The sequence below is a fragment of the Cherax quadricarinatus genome, chromosome 19 (assembly GCF_038502225.1).
Source record: "Cherax quadricarinatus isolate ZL_2023a chromosome 19, ASM3850222v1, whole genome shotgun sequence".
Lineage (NCBI taxonomy): Eukaryota > Metazoa > Arthropoda > Malacostraca > Decapoda > Parastacidae > Cherax > Cherax quadricarinatus.
Genome location: NC_091310.1, coordinates 27,208,167 through 27,225,831, shown reverse-complemented (window position 1 = coordinate 27,225,831; position 17,665 = coordinate 27,208,167). Strand labels below are relative to the sequence as shown.

At 40.1% G+C, this 17,665-nt stretch overlaps 1 protein-coding gene across 1 annotated transcript in view; it reads right to left on the bottom strand.

Annotated features, from left to right (window-relative positions):
• Window positions 1-17,665, bottom strand: part of LOC128688118 (proteasome subunit beta type-7-like) — a 75,742-nt gene that overhangs the window by 46,338 nt on the left and 11,739 nt on the right. The window lies entirely within an intron of this gene.

The window sequence follows — 17,665 nt, the reverse complement described above, 5'->3', positions numbered from 1 at the left end:
GCTAGACTTAAACAAGTGACTGACAAAGTCCTCACATCGACTAACTTCTTGACCACCTGGCAATCAGAACAATTGCTTGAACAATAAAACGACTGTTAAGCCCAATAGCAATATAACAAGCAACTGCGACACAGAATCAGGAACAAGGAGATAATATAACGACATTAAGTAGGGACCATCTGCGGATCCTCCACAAAAGTCACCAAACTCCCATACTACTGAATCTAAGTTCAGCATAAGAAAATTCCCAACTGTGACAGTACACAGATACCAGTACAAATTAGGTCAGAAGCTACAGCTCAGGACCTGAGTTGCTCAGAGTGTCTATGCGACACATCCTCAGTACAACAGAATTCTACAGAACCAACAACAAGAAAGCAACAGACGATCTTCCAACAAGGGCCAATAAGGGAGAGTTAGGCACGTCTTGTCAGGAATACGTCCAACCACCAAGAGAGTCTAGCCCAGACTGACTACTCCAGGCGAGGTGTGAACACCCCCCCTCGATCACGTGATTGCTCCGTGGACAGTTGCTGCCCAGCAACACCTGAGAAGCCGGCAGGGAAACGAGCCACGAGCAATAATTACAGTAGTTAGACATTCAAGACGAACTATGAGCACATAATAATATATAAATGTTACATCCTACCTAATAAAAGTAACAAGTCAAATAATAATATAAACCAATATATTTACGATTTAGCTATTATCGCAAATATAAGCAATATAAAATTATATGAAAAGGTAATATACATTATATACATTGTGACCCATTCAGGGGTCGCAACAAGCAGCAACATACAATTTTGTATAATTAGTGTAGTAGGTTGGTAGACAGCAACCACCAAGGGAGGTACTACCGTCCTGCCAGGTGACTGTGAAACAGAAACCTGTAACTGTTTTATGTGATGGTAGGATTGCTGGTGTCTTTTTTTCTGTCTCATAAACCCTCTGGATAACAGGTACATCTTGCTACTTCTATTTACACTTAGGTCACACTACACAGGCATGTACAAGCATATATGTATATACTTAAACACATCAGGGAAACTGGTTATTTTCATATAGTCAGACTTGAGTCCTGGAAATGGGAAGTACAATGCCTGCACTTAAAAGGAGGGGTTTGGGATATTGGCAGTTTGGAGGGATATGTTGCGTATCTTTATACGTATATGCTTCTAAACTGTTGTATCTGAGCACCTCTGCAAAAACAGTGATAACTTGTGAGTGTGGTGAAAGTGCTGAATGATGATGAAAGTATTTTCTTTTTGGGGATTTTCTTTCTTTTTTTGGGGTCACCCTGCCTCGGTGGGAGACGGCCGACTTGTTGAGAGACAAAAAAAAAAAAAAAAAAAAAAAGTTTTTTTCTTCTTTTTCTTAATAGCTCGTTTTTTATTTCCTCTATTGCCCATGGGGAAGTGGAAAAGAATCTTTCCTCTGTAAGCCATGTGTGTGTCATACGAGGCGACTAAAATGCCAGGAGCAATGGGCTAGTAACCCTTTCTCCTGTATACATTTACTAAAAAGAGAAGAAAAACTTTATAAAACTGGGATGCCTGAATGTGCGTGGATGTAGTGCAGATGATAAGAAAGAGATGATTGCTAATGTTATGAATGAAAAGAATTTGGATGTTCTGGCCCTAAGTGAAACAAAGCTGAAGAGGGGTGCATGAGTTTCTGTGGGAAGAAATAAATGGGATTAAGTCAGGAGTATCAGAGAGTTAGTGCTAAGGAAGAGGTAGCAATAATGTTGAAGGATCAGTTATGGAAGGAGAAGAGGGAATATAAATGTGTAAATTCAAGGATCATGTGAATTAATATAAGGGTCGGATGCAAAAAGTGGGTCATAATAAGCATGTATGCACCTGGAGAAGAGAGAAGTGTAGAGAGAGATTTTGGGAGATGTTAAGCAATTATATAGGAACCTATGAACCAAGTGAGAGTAACTGTGATAGAGGACCTAAATGCTAAAGTATGAGAAACATTTAGAGAGGGTGTGGTAGGTAAGTTTGAGGTGCCAGGTGTAAATGATAATGAGAGCCCTTTGAACTTTGTATAGAAAGGGGTTTAGTTATAGGTAATGTGTATTTTAAGAAAAAGATGATAAAGAAGTATACAAGATATGATGTAGGGCGTAATGACAGTAGTTTATTGGACTACGTATTGGTAGATAAACTTTAATAGACTTCAGGATGTACGTGTTCACAGAGGGGCCACATATATCAGATCACTTTTTAGTTGTAGCTACAGTGAAAGTAAAAGGTAGATAAGATACAAGGAAAATAGAAGCAGCAAGTAAGAAAGGTGAAGGTTTATAAACTAAAAGAGGAGGCAGTTAGGGTAAGACATAAACAACTATTGGAGGATAGATGAGCTAATGAGAGTACAGGTAATGGGGTCAAAGATGTATGGGGTAGGTTTAAGAATGTAGAGTTAGTGTTCAGCAGAAGTTTATGGTTAGGGAGGGAAAAAGAGCGATTGGTGAAATAATGATGTAGAGAGTAGTAAGGGAATAAAAAGTTAGTATACGAGAGGTTTTTATAAAGTAGAAGTGATGCAAGGAGGGAAGAGTATATGGAAAGAAAATGAGAGGTTAAGTGAGTGGTGAAGAAATGTAAAAAGAGAGCAAATGAGAGAGTGGGCGAGATGTTACCAACAAATTTTGTTGAAAATAAGAAAGTTTTGGAGTGAGATTAATAAGTTGAGGAAGCCTAAGGAACAAATGGATTTGACAGTTAAAAATAGGAGAGGAGAGTCATTAAATGGAGAGTTAGAGGTATCGGGAAGGTGGAGGGAACACTGAGGAATTGTTAAATGTTGATGAAGATAGAGAAGCTGTGATTTCGTGTATAGAGCAAGGAGGAATAACATCTTGTAGGAGTGACGAAGAGCCAGTTGCGAGCGTGGGGAAGTTCGTGAGGCAGAGGGTAGAATGAAAGGGGGTAAGGCAGCTGGGATTGATGAGATAAAGATAGAAATGTTAAAAGCAGGTGGGGATATAGTTTCGAAGTGGTTGGTGCTATTTTTTAATAAATGTATGGAAGAGGGTAAGATACCTAGGGATTTGCAGAGAGCGAGCATAGTTCCTTTGTACAAAGGCAAAGGGGACAAAGAGTGCAAAAGTTATAGGGGAATAAGTCTGTTGAGTATACCTGGTAAAGTGTATGGTCGAGTCATTATTGAAAGAATTAAGAGTAAGACAGAGAGTAGGATAGCAGATGAACAAGGAGGCTGTAGGAACGGTAGGGGTTGTTCAATATATTTATACAGAGGGAGTTGTAAGAGAAATGAATGCGAGGGTCTTGGCAAGAGGTGTGGGGTTAAAAGATAAAGAATAACACAAAGTGGGAGTTGTCACAGTTGCTCTTTGATGATGACACTGTGCTTTAGGGAGATTCTTAAGAGAAGATGCAGAGGTTGGTGGATGAATTTGGTAGGGTATGTAAAATAAGAAAATTAAAAGTGAATATAGGAAAGAGTAAGGTGATGAGGATAACAAAAAGATTAGGTGATGAAAGACTGGATATCATATTGGAGGGAGAGAGTATGGAGGTGGTGAATGCATTCAGATATTTAGGAGTGGACATGTCAGCAGATGGGTCTATGAAGGATGAGGCGAATCATAGAACTGATGAGGGGAAAAGGGTGAGTGGTGCACTTAGGAGTCTGTGGAGACAAGGAATTTTGTCAGTGGAAGCAAAAAGGGGAATGTATGAGAGCATAGTTATACCAACACACTTATATGGGTGTGAAGCATGGGTGGTGAATGTTGCAACGAGGAGAAGGTTGGAGACAGAGGAGATGTCATGTCTGAGGGCACTGTGTGGTGTGAATATAATGCAGAGAATTCATAGTTTGAAAATTAGAAGGAAGTACGGGATTACCAAAACTATTATCCACACGGCTGAGGAGGGGTTGCTGAGGTGGTTCGGACATGTAGAGAGAATGGAACGAAACAGAATGACTTCGAGAGTGTATGAATCTGTAGTGGAGGGAAGACAGGGTATTGGTCGGCCGAGGAAAGGTTGGAGGGAGGGGGTAAAGGAGGTTTGGTGTGTGAGGGGCTTGGACTTCCAGCAAGCATGCGTGAGTGTATTTGATAGTAGTGAATGGAGACAAATAGCTGTGAATACTTGACGTGCTATTGGAGTGTGAGCAAAGTAACATTTATGAAGGGATTCAGGGAAACCGGCAGGCTGGGCTTGAGTCCTGGAGATGGGAAATACAGTGTCTGTGCTCTAAAGGAGGGGTGTTACTGTTACAGTTTTATAACCAGTGTAAAGCACCCCTCTGGCAAGACAATGATGGAGTGAATGATGAAAGTTTTTCTTTTTTTGGGCCACCCTGCCTTGGTGGGAATCAGCCAATGTGTTCATAATAAAAATGAACATTGAACTATCATTACATACTTTCACCGATTCATTTGTGCCATAAACATACAAGTGAATAAATGCACGTATGATAATTTTAGTCTGGGTAGTAGGTTAGTACAGTGGACCCCTGGTTCGCGAAGTCATCGTTATCTGATAAATCCTTTATCCGAAGCATTATATCGCAAAAAATTTGCCTCTGTTCCCGTTACAAAACCCGGTATGCGATACGATTCGTACAAGACGTGTCAACGTGTGGCCTGAACTGCCCTGTGTGTGCCAGTGTTTACAAGCCAGCCAGTGTTCGCGCATCTAAGGATACATACGGTACATTCCATATTATCCATATTATCACTGTTTTTGGTGCTTGTTTCTGCAAAATAAGTCACCATGGGCCCCAAGAAAGCTTCTAGTGCCAACCCATCGAGACCAAAGGTGCTAATGACTATTGAAATAAAGAAAGAGATAATTGCAAAGTATGAAAGTGGAGTGTGTGTGTCGGACCTGGCCAAGTTGTATAGTAAATCCCAATCAACCATCTCTACTATAGTGAGCAGGAAAATGGCAATCAAGGAAGCTGTTCTTGCAAAAGGTGCAACTGTGATTACAAAACAGCAATTCCCCTTCTAAATATTAAAAACTTCGACACTCTTCCCCTCCTCCCATCCCATCAATCATCACCAGATCTTCATTAAAGGTAAGTGTCAATTATTCTATTGTGATTATTCTATTGTTATTATTGTTATTGTAATTATTCTATTGCATTAAACTTAATATTTCATGTGGTAAAAGTTTTTTTTCATACTTTTGGGTGTCTTGCACAGATTAATTTGATTTCCATTATTTATGGGGAAAATTGATTCACTTTCCGATAATTTTGCTTTACGATGAGCTCTCAGGAACGGATTAATAACGTGAACCAGGGGTCCACTGTATACAGCAAATGCCCAGGGACATACTACCATCCTACCAAGTGAATGTACAATGGAAGCCTGTAACTGTTTTACATGATGGTAGGATTGCTGATGTCTGTTTTGTCTCATAAACATGCAAGATTTCAGATACATCTTGCTACTTCTACTTACACTTAGGTCACACTACACATCCATGTACAAGCATATATATACACACCCCTCTGGGTTTTCTTCTATTTTCTTGATAGTTCTTGTTAATTTCTTATCTCCACAGACAAGTGGAGTAGAATTCTTCCTCAGTAAGCCATGCGTGTCGTAAGAGGCAACTAAAATACCAGGACGAAGGGGGCTAGTAACCCCTTCTCCTGTATACATTACTAATTTTAAAAAAAGAGAAACTTTCGTTTTTCTTTTTAGGCCACCCTGCCTCAGTGGGATATGGCTGGTTTGTTAAAAGAAAATTATCTAGTCTGAAATAGGTACAGTAGGTTGTAGGGACATCCACCAACACACGGTACACAAACTACCGCAAATTATAATAACAGCTATCGTTAAATCTGCATCTACTTATGTGTAACCCTCAACTCCTGTGACCTTAAAGGCAAAAAATATGGAATGCTTGTAAGTGTATTAGGAGGGCAAATGACAGAACAGTGTTCAACAAAAGTATGTATCAGAATGGCTTTGTAATTCTTCTTGTAGTGGAGAAATACAAATGAAAACTAAATTGCAACTTAAAACCTAGATAACTCTTGCATCAACCCAGGAGATATCAACCAAGACAACTCCAATGCTAGTAAAGTTCATACCTGTAAGAATGATATTGTGTGTGTGGTTAAAAAAAAAAAAAAAAAAAAGGGGGGGTAAGCATCCAATGTGGAAGTATTTGGAAAAGTAACAATACTACAAATAATATCAAAATCAAGGAGGCACGATTTGGTTAAAGTCTACAAAGAATGCAAGCTGGAAGATGATGATCATTTTCAAGGGAAATGAAATGTGAACAGGTTTGATCCAAGGAAGATTAGAGCAGCTCTTGATCCAGTATGTCTTATCTTCTAGCAGTTTTCCCAACAAGAGTGAGGTGGCAAGAAGACTTTTGAAGATGGCACATCAAATTTGTGGAAATTACAGGTCTCCCGCAACATTCGCCTTTTCCATTTTCGTGGGCTACAAATATTCGCAAATTCCCAACTGCCCAATCATATTTAAAATACACCTACCATCCGACTTACGACCTGCTTGACATACGGCCATTCGACTTACGACCATGTTTTCTATGCCAAATTTCTGGGAAATAAACAACTGTTTGTGTTGTACACAGTGTTTATCCTAAACCTTACAGTATAAAATACAGTACTAACAGCATAAAAAGTAAAGTAAAAAATGAAATACCAAAATAAAACAACAAAATAAAGTCATTACAAAAATGTGATGTTGATATTCAGTAGTAAGGTTCGACTGTGTCCATTTCGACTTCTGACCGGTTTGTCGGAACTGAACTCGGTCATAAGTTGGATGGTACCTGTACGTCATTACACATCTTAGAAATTGTGGCGGTGGCAGAGTTTGTTTGGAGATGGGAAAAGACAGTCCTTCAATATGACACTAATATCAACTCTACAGCTTATTTATCTATCACAATTCATCTAATATGACATAATAAACAATACAGTGGACCCTCGACCAACGATGGCGTCGATTAACGATAAATCCAACTAGCGATACATTTTAACGCAAAAATTTTGCCTCGACTAGCGCTAAAAAACTCAACCAACACTATTCGTTCCGTCTGAGACGCGTCCACTTCTGGCCAGTGTTTACAAGCCAGCCAGCCACCGCAGTAGTTTCCAAGCATACAATCGGAACATTTTATATTATCACAGCCTTTTTAGTGATTGCACCTGCAAAATAAGTCACCATGGGCCCCAAGAAAGCTTCTAGTGCTAACCCTACAGCAAAAAGGGTGAGAATTACTATGGATATGAAGAAAGAGATCATTGCTAAGTATGAAAGTGGAGTGCGTGTCTCTGAGCTGGCCAGGTTGTACACAAAACCCCAATCAACCATCGCTACTATTGTGGCCAAGAAAACGGCAATCAAGGAAGCTGTTCTTGCCAAAGGTGCAACTATGTTTTCGAAACTGAGATTGCAAGTACTCGAAGATGTTGAGAGACTGTTATTGGTGTAGATAAACGAAAAACAGACAGCAGGAGATAGCATCTCTCAAGCCATCATATGTGAAAAGGCTAGAAAGTTGCACGACGGTTTAATTAAAAAAATGCCAGCAACTAGTGGTGATGCGAGTGAATTTAAGGCCAGCAAAGATTGGTTTGAGAGATTTAAAGGGAAGGGAAGTAACCCCGGAAAAGGACTTGCCACCTCAAGTCCTAATGGAAGGGGATTCCCCTTCTAAACACTAAGACCATCAACACTCTCCCCTCCTATCCCATCCCATCAATCATCACCAGATCTTCAATAAAGGTAAGTGTCATGTAACTGTGCATGTCTTCTTCAGTTTGTGTGTATTAAAATTAATATTTCATGTGGTAAAAAAATTTTTTTTTCATACTTTGGGGTGTCCTACACGGATTAATTTGATTTCCATTATTTCTTATGGGGAAAATTAACTTGACTAACGATAGTTTTGACTAACGATGAGCTCTCGGGAACGGATTAATAGCGTTAGCCGAGGGTCCACTGTATTAATAACACAAACTTGACATACTCTAGAATGAATAAAATACGTCATTAAGTAGGTCACGAGTGTTACTGTGTTGTTGTTGGGTGTATAAAGGCCACCAAGACATAAGCCGTACATAATGGTGGTGGAGGCAGCATCAGAGGCAGTAGAGACTAGAGACGGCAGTGTTGTCAGTCGCCCTGTATAACTCCAACAACATTGGAGGAGTTAGGTTCGTGCTGTGCTTTTTCTATCGATTAATTGCTTAACTTACTTGCTACACTGTTACTGCTACACTTTATTGCTGGCTGGCACTATTAGCCTTTATCAACTTGTGCTGCTTTAGTATCGTACATATTGTAGAATCACTGAAGAAGGCACATTCTCTCTTCTCTCTTCCTCCTCCACTTTGGTACTCTGCTACGAGTTCTTTCTTGAATTTTAATTTTTCTCACCTTCTTACCAAAGGGCTGGCACTAGTACAATATTTTACTACATTTTCATGTGTTTTATGACTGTTCATGGTTCAATAGGTTAAGGAAGCAGTATTGTATTATATTTCCCTACAATATATTGGGGCACCAAACATTCGCGATTTTTCAACATTTGCAAGGTTCTTGATCCCCTAACCCTCGCAAATATTGAGGGAGACCTGCATTCACTGATATGGAAGAGGCCAACACAAGGAAACTGCTCTAATCACACAACTAACTGCAGTTCCTGCAGAGCATTAAGGAAATGGAAGGACTGAGTGAAGAAGTGAGGATAATATATGTACATGTATAACCTCATGGAACTATTATAAGGATAATATACATGTATAACCTCATGGAACTATTATAAGTCATCATGACTCACGAAATCGTAATGATAATTGCAAGCAAACCATATCACGGGCGGGAATAGAACCCACGATCAAAGTCTCAGAACTCCAGACCGTCACGTTAGCCACTGGGCCAGCTAGCCACAATAAGATTCATCCAACTAGGTATATTTTTACACCATGGGAAGGTTAGCATAGGCACCACTGTGTCCACAAATGCAAGATTTTACAGACGAATCTCCAGCTAGCGTGGCCATGATGAACTCTAGTCTCAGAACTCCAAATACAATAATCACTCATGACCATTTTTCTTGCCTTTTCTACGTTTTGATTAGCATTTAAGACTTGATTCAAAAAAAGTCACTATAAGGGAAAACTTTTAAGAGCTGGCTCTGTTAAAAATATTTGGGAAGAAAATGTATATTACAAGTTTTTATCTCAAACGATACATAATTTTTTAACCCACTGGTTGTCTCTGACTGAAATAGCGAGACCCAAAACAGAAACACTTTCTAAAAGGACCCCAATGGAAATAAGTCGCTTTTTCTGACTTATGGCTTATCCTAGGTTCTCTACACACATGCTGATATGTAATGAAAATCTATGTAACTATTTGTGTATACTTGAATACACTTACACCATCATTCACTATCACTGTACTTGTACTATAATGCATAATATTTAGGAGATGTACAATTTTTTTTTTTTAACATCTAAAATGGGCTACCTTTCAGGGTCCCAACCCTCCAATCTGAAACTTGTCCACAGAGTAAGAATTTAAAAAAAAAAAAAAAAACTTTTTTCTTATGAAATGGTAGAGTATCTTTTTCTGAAGATAATAAAACAAGGTAGTAGGTTGGTAGACAGCAACCACTCAGGGAGGTACTACCGTCCTGCCAAGAGAGTGTAGAACAAAAGCCTGTAATTGTTTTACATGATGGTAGGATTGCTGGTGTCTTTTGTGTGTCTCATAAATATGCAAGATTACAGGTATGTCTTGCTACTTCTACTTACACTTAGGTCACACTAAACATACATGTACACGTTTATTTATACACACTCATCTGAGTTTTCTTTGATTTTATCTTAGTTCTTGTTCTTATTACTTTTCCTTTTATATCCATGGGGAAGTGGAATAAGAATCTTTCCTCTGTAAGCCATGCATGTTGTAAAAGTCAACTAAAATGCCGGGAACAATGGGCTAGTAACCCCTTTTCCTGTAATAATTACTAAAAAGAATAAGAAGAAAATTGTCAAAGTGGGAAGTCTGAATGTGTGTGGATGTTGTGCGAATGATAAGAAAGAGATGATTGTGGATGTTATAATTGAGAAGAAACTGGATGTCTTGGCTTTAAGTGAAACAAAGCTGAAGGGGGTGGGAGAGTTTCAGTGGAGAGGAATAAATGGGATTAGGTCAGGGGTTTCTAATAGAGTTAGAGCTAAAGAAAGAGTAGCAATAATGCTGAAGGATAAGCTATGGCAGGAAAAGAGGGACTATAAATGTATTAATTCAAGGATTATGTGGAGTAAAATAAAGGCTGGATGTGAGAAGTGGGTTATAGTAAGCATATATGCACCTGGGGAAGAGAGAAGTATAGAGGAGAGAGAGAGATTTTGGGAAATGTTGAGTAAATGAGTGGGGAGTTTTGAACCAAGTGTGAGAGTACTTGTGGTTGGGGATTTTAATGCTAAAGTGGGTAAAAATGTTGTGGAGGTAGTAGTAGGTAAATTTGGAGTGCCAGGGGTAAATTAAAATGGGGAGCCTTTAATTGAGCTATGTGTAGAAAAAGGTTTGGTAATGAGTAATACATATTTTATGAAAAAGAGGATAAATACATATACAAGGTATGATGTAGCACGTAATGAAAGTAGTTTGTTAGATTATGTATTGGTGGATAAAAGGTTGATGGGTAGGCTCCAGAATGTACACGTTTAGAGGGGCAACTGACATATCGGATCATTATCTAGTTGTAGCTACAGTTAGAGTATGAGGTAGATGGGGTAAGAGGAAAATGGCAACAACAAGTAAGAGGGAGGTGAAAGTTTATAAACTAAGGGAGGAGGAAGTTCGGGTGAAATATAAGCAACTATTGGCAGAAAGGTGGGCTGGTGCAGGTATGAGTAGTGGGGGGAGGGTTGAAGCAGGTTGGAATAGTTTTAAAAATGCAGTATTAGAATGTGGGGCAGAAGTTTGTGGTTATAGATGGGTGGGTGCAGGAGGAAAGAGGAGTGATTGGTGGAATGATGAAGTAAAGGGTGTGATAAAAGAGAAAAAGGTAGCTTATGAGAGGTATTTACAAAGCAGAAGTGTTATAAGAAGAGTAGAGTATATGGAGAGTAAAAGAAAGGTGAAGAGAGTGGTGACAGAGTGCAAAAGGAGAGTGGATGATAGAGTGGGAGAGGTACTGTCAAGAAATTTTAATGAAAATCAGAAAAAATTTTGGAGTTAAACAAGTTAAGAAAGCCAAGGGAACAAATGGATTTGTCAGTTAAAAATCAGAGTAGGGGAGTTAGTAGATGGGGAGATGGAGGTTTTGGGTAGATGGCGAGAATATTTTGAGGAACTTTTAAATGTCGATGAAGAAAGGGAGGCGGTAATTTCATGCACTGGCCAGGGAGGCATACCATTACGTAGAATGAAAGGGGGTCAAGCAGCTGGAACTGACGGGATCATGACAGAAATGTTAAAAGCAAAGGGGGACAGTGTTGGAGTGGTTGGTATTTTTGTTTAATAAATGTAATAAATGTAGAAGAGAGGGAGACTACTTCCCGGTAAAAGTAGGTCTTAGACAGGGATGTGTAATGTCACCATGGTTGTTTAATATATTTATAGATGGGGTTGTAAAGGAAGTAAATGCTAGGGTGTTCGGGAGAGGGGTTGGATTAAATTTCGGGGTATCAAATTCAAAATGGGAATTAACACAGTTACTTTTTGCTGATGATACTGTGCTTATGGGAGATTCTAAAGAAAAATGGCAAAGGTTAGTGGATGAGTTTGGGAATGTGTGTAAAGGTAGAAAGTTGAAAGTGAACATAGAAAAGAGTAAGGTGATGAGGGTGTCAAATGATTTAGATAAAGAAAAATTGGATATCAAGTTGGGGAGGAGGAGTATGGAAGAAGTGAATGTTTTCAGATACTTGGGAGTTGACGTGTTGGCGGATGGATTTATGAAGGATGAGGTTAATCATAGAATTGATGAGGGAAAAAAGGTGAGTGGTGCGTTGAGGTATATGTGGAGTCAAAAAACATTATCTATGGAGGCAAAGAAGGGAATGTATGAAAGTATAGTAGTACCAACACTCTTATATGGGTGTGAAGCTTGGGTGGTAAATGCAGCAGCGAGGAGACGGTTGGAGGCAGTGGAGATGTCCTGTTTAAGGGACATGTGTGGTGTAAATATTATGCAGAAAATTCGGAGTGTGGAAATTAGGAAAAGGTGTGGAGTTAATAGAAGTATTAGTCAGAAGGCAGAAGAGGGGTTGTTGAGGTGGTTTGGTCATTTAGAGAGAATGGATCAAAGTAGAATGGCATGGAAAGCATATAAATCTATAGGGGAAGGAAGGCGGGGTAGGGGTCGTCCTCGAAAGGGTTGGAGAGAGGGGGTAAAGGAGGTTTTGTGGGCAAGGGGCTTGGACTTCCAGCAAGCGTGCGTGAGCGTGTTAGATAGGAGTGAATGGAGACGAATGGTACTTGGGACCTGACGATCTGTTGGAGTGTGAGCAGGGTAATATTTAGTGAAGGGATTCAGGGAAACCGGTTATTTTCATACAGTCGGACTTGAGTCCTGGAAATTGGAAGTACAATGCCTGCACTTTAAAGGAGGAGTTTGGGATATTGGCAGTTTGGAGGGATATGTTGTGTATCTTTATATGTGTATGCTTCTAGACTGTTGTATTCTGAGCACCTCTGCAAAAACAGTGATAATGTGCGAGTGTGGTGAAAGTGTTGAATGATGATGAAAGTATTTTCTTTTTGGGGATTTTCTTTCTTTTTTGGGTCACCCTGCCTCGGTGGGAGACGGCCGACTTGTTGAAAAAAAAAAAAAAAAAATGTATGAAAGAGGGGAAGGTACCTAGGGATTGGCGGAGAGTGTGTATAGTCCCTTTATATAAAGGGAAGGGGACAAAAGAGATTGTAAAAATTATAGAATAAGTTTACTGAGCATACCAGGAAAAGTGTATGGTAGGGTTATTATTATTGAAAGAATTAGAGGTAAGATAGAATGTAGAATTGCAGATGAGCAAGGAGGTTTTAGAGTGGGTAGGGGATGTGTAGATCAAGTGTTTACATTGAAGCATTTATGTGAGCAGTATTTAGATAAAGGTAGGGAAGTTTTTGTTGCATTTATGGATTTAGAAAAGGCATATGATAGAGTGGATAGGGGAGCAATGTGGCAGATGTTGCAAGTACAGTGGACCCCCGCATAACGATGGCATCGCATAGCGATTTTTCCGCATAACGATTACTTTTATCGCAAAATTTTTGCCGCGCATACCGATTAAAAACCCGCATACCGATTTTCGTCCGAGACGCGTCCAATGTGCCCTCAGCCAGCCTCACATGTGCCGCTCCGTCCCATTGTTTACCAGCCAGCCTCCGCGGTAACATCCAAGCATACACTCGGAATATTTCGTATTATTACAGTATTTTCGGTGCTGTTTCTAGAAAATAAGTGACCATGGGCCCCAAGAAAGCTTCTAGTGCCAACCCTGTGGTAAAAAGGGTGAGAATTAGTATGGAAATTAAGAAAGATTTTGAAGGGTTTGGGGCTAACCCTGAGAAGCCTATGCCAGTTGTGGAATCCATTGTGCCTACTTCAAAGATTAAGGAAATGTGTGCAGAGTGGGTTGAACTGCAAACCTTTATAGATGAAAATCACCCTGACACAGCTGTTGCAAGCCGTGCTTGTGACTATTTCAATGACAATGTTATGGCCCATTTTAGGAAAGTCTTGAAGGAACGGGAGGTACAGAGCTCTATGGACAGATTTGTTGTGCGACAGAGGTCCAGTGACTCTCAAGCTGGTCCTAGTGGCATTAAAAGAAGAAGGGAAGTAACCCCAGAAAAGGACTTGCTACCTCAAGTCCTAATGGAAGGGGATTCCCCTTCTAAACAGTAAGAAGATAATGCTCTCCCCTCCTCCCATCCCATCAATCATCACCAGATCTTCAATAAAAGTAAGTGTCATGTAATTGTGCATGCCTTTTTCAGTTTGTGTGTATTAAAATTAACATTTCATGTGGTAAAAAAAAATTTTTTTCATACTTTTGGGCGTCTTGCACGGATTAATTTTATTTCCATTATTTCTTATGGGGAAAATTCATTCGCATAACGATTATTTCGCATAACGATGAGCCCTCTTGCACGGATTAAAATCGTTAACCGGGGGTCCACTGTATATGGAAATGGTGATAAGTTACTAAATGCTGTAAAGAGTTTTTATGAGGACAGTGAGGCTCAGGTTAGGGTGTGTAGAAGAGAGGGAGACTACTTCCCAGTAAAAGTAGGTCTTAGACAGGGATGTGTAATGTCACCATGGTTGTTTAATACATTTATAGATGGGGTTGTAAAAGAAGTAAATGCTAGGGTGTTCAGGAGAGGGGTGGGATTAAATTATGGGAAATTAAATACAAAATGGGAAGCGACAGTTACTTTTTGCTGATGATAATGTGCTTATGGGAAATTCTAAAGAAAAATTGCAAAGGTTAGTGGACGAATTTGGGAGCGTGTGTAAAGGTAGAAAGTTGAAAGCGAACATAGAAAAGAGTAAGGTGATAAGAGTTTCAAAGAAAAATTGGATATCAAATTGGGGAGGAGTATGGAAGAAGTGAATGCTTTCAGATATTTGGGAGTTGACGTGTCAGCAGATGGATTTATGAAGGATGAGGTTAATCATAGAATTGATGAAGGAAAAAAGGTGAGTGGTGCATTGAGATATATGTGGAGGCAAAAAATGTTATCTATGGAGGCAAAGAAGGGAATGTATGAAAGTATAGTTGTACCAACACTCTTATATGGGCGTAAAGCTTGGGTTGTAAATGATGCAGCAAGGAGGCGGTTGGAGGCAGTGGAGATGTCCTGTCTAAAAGCAATGTGTGTGGTGTAAATATTATGCAGAAAATTCGGAGTGTAGAAATTAGGAGAAGGTGTGGAGTTAATAAAAGTATTAGTCAGAGGGCTGAAGAGGGTTTGTTGAGGTGGTTTGGTCATTTAGAGAGAATGGATCCAAGCAGAATGACATGGCGAGCGTATAAATCTGTAGGGGAACGAAGGCGGGGTAGGGGTCATCCTCGAAAAGGTTGGAGGGAGGGGGTAAAAGAAGTGTTATGGGCGAGGGGTTTGGACTTCCAAGAAGTGTGCATGAGCGTGTTAGATAGGAGTGAAAGGAGACAAATGGCATTTGGTACCTGACGAGCTGTTGGAGTGTGAGCAGAGTAATATTTAGTGAATGGATTCAGGGAAACCGGTTATTTTATATAACCGGACTCGAGTCCTGGAAATGAGAAATACAATGCCTGCACTCTAGAGGAGGGGTTTGGGATATTGGCAGTTTGGAGGGATATATTGTGTATTTTTATACGTATATACTCCTAGACTGTTGTATTCTGGGCACCTCTGCAAAAACAGTGATTATGTGTGAGTGAAGTGAAAGTGTTGAATGATGAAGTACATATTTTCTTTTTGGGGATTTTCTTTCTTTTTGGGTCACCCTGCCTCGGTGGGAGACAGCCAACTTGCTGGAAAAAAAAAATTATTAAAAATTGATGAAATTACACCCACAAATTTTACTGCATCAGCCATATTTACACACTGGCGATTTTGCCCACTTTGACTCCCATTTTGGGCCATTTACATTATTCAAGTTGACCAGATTCTTAGCCATTTCACTAGTATTACTTCCATTTTATCGACAGAGCACAAGAAATCACCCAATCAACTATTTCAACTACCCAACAGTGATCAGAAATTGGTAACTTGGGCAATTTCACACAAAGGTCAAAATATTCCAATTTCAAAATAGGGTCCAGAATAAACAACAGACATTCCTGGCACTACAATAACATTTCCTCTGTTTATTAGTTATGTTTCTAGGCTTTACAAATGAATTCAATTTTTATTTTTTATTCACATAATGAATTTTTATTCACACCAAGAAATAGACGATTTACTGTTATACAATACAGCCTCTCCTCACTTAACAACGGAGCTCCATTCCTAATATCACGTCGGTACGTGAATTTGTCGCTAAACGAGGAGCATACAATAATGGTGTTGGGTTCATGTCAACTATCTTTGATATTGCTTTAACCCTTTCAGGGTTTCGGACATACTAGTACGGCTTACGTACCAGGGTTTTTGACGTACTAGTATGCCTAAATTCTAGTGCCCTCAAATCTAGTGAGAGAAAGCTGGAAGGCCTACATATGAAAGAATGGGTCTATGTGGTCAGTGTGCGCAGTATAAAAAAAATCCTGCAGCACACAGTGCGTAATGAGAAAAAAAAAAATGACTGTTTTTGGTTTAACCCTTTGAGGGTTTTCGTCGTACTAGTACGTCTTACGCGTAGGGGTTTTTGACGTACTAGTACGCATAAATTCTAGCGGCCTCAAATCTCGCGCGAAAAGGCTGGTAGGCCTAGGTGTGAGAGAATGGGTCTGCGTGGTCAGTGTGCGCAGTAGAAAAAAAATCTGGGACCCAGTGGTGCATTGTGGGAATGCCCTCTTAGTAAACAATGTCCACCATGCCTCGCGGTAAGAAGCTCCTCACTCCTCGGCGAATTGGAACACTTTTGTTCCCCAGTGACAGTTCTAATAGTGATGGAAGTGCCAGTGAAGATGAGTTTCGTGGTTTTAGTGAGGTTTTGACCGAAACTAATGACCATAATATCGGTAATAGTGAAGAAAACCCAGATGACCCTCAGCCTTCCACCTCTGGTGCTGGGCCCTCGTGTTCACGTTCAGTTGTTCCAGAACCCAAGAGGAAACTTCTATTTTCCCAAATCCCAGACTCAGATGAGAGCATGGGTGATGATAGTGATAGTGAATATGAACTACAAGCTCTTCAAACTAGTTCCAGTAGTGATAGTGAAGTGCAATATTCCCCAGTGAAGCGTCAGTATATACGACGATATATGCGCTCTGGAAGTGTGCCATATGTTATACCAAGGGGAAGGAGTGTATCTCGGAGTACATCCCGTGGCTGTACAACAGGAACAGACAGTGAAAATGACGAAGATACTGTTGCAATTGGGATGGAAAATGTGCGTGGTGGTAGTGGTGCCGGCGGTGAGGCACCAGCAGTGGGCCATGCTGCCACCCACGCCGCTGCCTCAGCTGATCTAGAACAAAGGCCACCATCCCCCACCACACCAGCCTCCACAACCACAACCTCCACAACCACAACCACCTGTCATTGTCCAGTACCCACCAGCAGACCGCACCTGGGATTGGCAGGAAGCTGTCAATTTTGTTCCAAATCCCCACCAGTTTGATGGCAGCCAAAGTGGAATACGGCCATCTTGTGCACTTGGGAACAATGCCACTGAACTGGAATGTTTCGAGTTATTCTTTGACGAACCACTGATGAAAAGTATTGTCATGGAAAGCAACACATACTACGAGTACACCATGGCAAACACAATACTTTCACCAAAATCACGTCTACACCAATGGAAGGAGGCAACTGTGGCTGAGATGTATCTTTTCTTTGCCACAATAATGCTTATGCCGCATGTGTATAAGCACAAAGTGAAATCATACTGGTCAACAGACCCCCTGATTGCAACACCAGGTTTCAGTGATATAATGCCAGTGAATCGATTTGTGCTAATGTTACGTATGCTTCACTTCTCAGATAAAACCAGGCCTGACAGAA